Source organism: Propithecus coquereli, unplaced genomic scaffold (genome assembly GCF_000956105.1).
Source record: "Propithecus coquereli isolate 6110/MARCELLA unplaced genomic scaffold, Pcoq_1.0 Scaffold877, whole genome shotgun sequence".
In the NCBI taxonomy this organism is placed as follows: Eukaryota; Metazoa; Chordata; class Mammalia; order Primates; family Indriidae; genus Propithecus; species Propithecus coquereli.
Window position 1 is genome coordinate 140,193 of NW_012155029.1, and position 2,062 is coordinate 142,254.

General features: G+C 50.1%; 1 protein-coding gene across 1 annotated transcript in view; it reads left to right on the forward strand.

Moving 5' to 3' along the window:
• NWD1 (NACHT and WD repeat domain containing 1) overlaps positions 1 to 2,062 on the forward strand; it is a 59,543-nt gene that overhangs the window by 72 nt on the left and 57,409 nt on the right. The gene's annotated exons all lie outside the window — the stretch shown is intronic.

Genomic DNA, 2,062 nt, shown 5'->3' on the forward strand with positions numbered 1-2,062 from the left:
CTCCTGTGCCTCGAGGAGCCAACATCCAGAGGCCGTGGCTGGGAGGCCACTGTCTAATGTCCCCCCGTCAGCACTTGCAGACCAACTAGGGCAGCGGGGAACAGCTGGTTCAGCTCCCTGGGGTCGCTGGAGGTGGCGGGGGCTGCAGGACGCCGAGGGTGCGACAGGAGGCGAGACAGGTGCCCCGCTCCAGATGGCACTGCCGGGCTGGCCTCCCAGGAACACTGCTGGGCTACCAGTGTGAGATCTCTGAACCCCAGGCCCTTTCCCAGGGAAGAATTATCAAGGCGGGCAGGCAGCAATGAGCGAGGGCCCCCTCAGCCCAGGCACTCGCCGGCGGCTTCTCCAAGGTCAGGTGGGCCCCCTCCCAGCGCCTCCGTCCAGCAGTGTGGCCATCTTCGTCAGTTCCACGGTGTCAGGTAAGGAGCAGGGCAGGGCTGGGGACTTAGTGCCTGCAGGCACTCTCAGGGGCAGTTAGGACAATGGACAGAGACCTGGATGTGACTGCAACTCAGCTAGTTACCAATGTGGGAACCGGTGAGAGGGAGCCTCCTGGACCCTCTGTTTCCTCCTCGATAAACCAGACTGAGAGCCAGACTTGATGGAGTCGCTCTATGTGACAGGCATATGACGTTGCAAGTAACATTTATGATGAACATACTATGTGCTAGGCTTGAAAAGTGCCAGAGTCTTGCCACAGCTCCACGGCCCTGTGTGACTGGACGCTGCTCACCTCCCCACCTTTATCTCGCATGATCTCCCACCACGTGTTGTAGCCACACCGGCCTCTGGCAGGTCCTGAAACCCATGAAGCTCTGGACCCCATATCGAGACCTTCACCTTCAGAGATCTTTCTTTTCCTTCTTCCCATGCTTTGGGTCTCAGCATAAACACCCCCTCTTCTCTGTCCCCCCGTCTAATAGGTTTGTCCTTGTTCTTCTCTAGCCCGGCTCACGCAGGTTTCTTTGACAGCACTCTTCGTAAACGCCAATTATTTACTTAGTTTTTACTCTCAATCATTTCATTTATGTGTCAGTTTCCCAGCTGGGCTGTAAAATCCGTGAAGGCAAAGACTATATAGTGTGATGTCCTGGCAAATGTTCTCCAAGTTTTTTTTCCTTTTTTTTTCTTTTTTCTGATCCTTCTGCCTCAGCCTCCGGGTAGCTGGGACTACAGGCACCTGCAAAGCCCGGCTGGGTTTTTTTTCCTTTCTTTTGGGTACAGACGGCGTCTCACTCTTGCTCAGGCTGGTCTCGAACTCCTGAACTCAAGTGATCCTCCCGCCTCGGCCTCCCAGAGTGCTGGGATTACAGGCATGAGCCACCCTGCCTGGCCTCCAATTTTTTTTTTTTTCATTTTTATTGTTTGCCAATTTCTGTGGTGTAAATGCTCCCGCCACAGTCAATTTCAAGCTGCCAATGGACTTCACTTGAACACAGAGTTGGGCGGAGCTGTGTGGTAGCACACCATTATCTAGTATTTCTCTTATGCCAAATCGATTTTTTTTTTTATTTATTCGGGAAGGGAGGCAGAGGGTATCATCGTTATGGGGGATGCTGCTTCTCCAGCCTTGACCTCCGCCAAATCGGTACTTGTAAACAACCTCAAGAGCAGTGTTCACAGTCACATGTAGTAAAATAATTTGGGGGTGATGAGTTTTGAGTATTGTCTATTTCTGCCTTTAGTATCATGTATTCCATTGTAAGTTCCGCTTTTAATTTTTACATTAATTTAATGTGATTTTTAATAATGGCTGTGTTAACAAATGGCTCATGAAATTTCTGAAGATTTAGTAATCAGCTCTCCCAAGCCAGTAGGGGTCGGCTGTAGCATACCACATTGATTACATATCTATCATGTTTGTCATTGTACCCCGATGCATAGCAAGGGTCCAGGCATAAGGTAACTGCCTAATAAATATTTTACGGACACATTTAAATAGCTCATGGAGTCTGTAAGGCAGGCCACAATTGTACCACATCCCAGAAGAGGAAAGTGATGAAAATATTTAGATACGAGACAGATTCAAGACTGGCGTTCAGGTCATCTCCAGTGCTAGGAT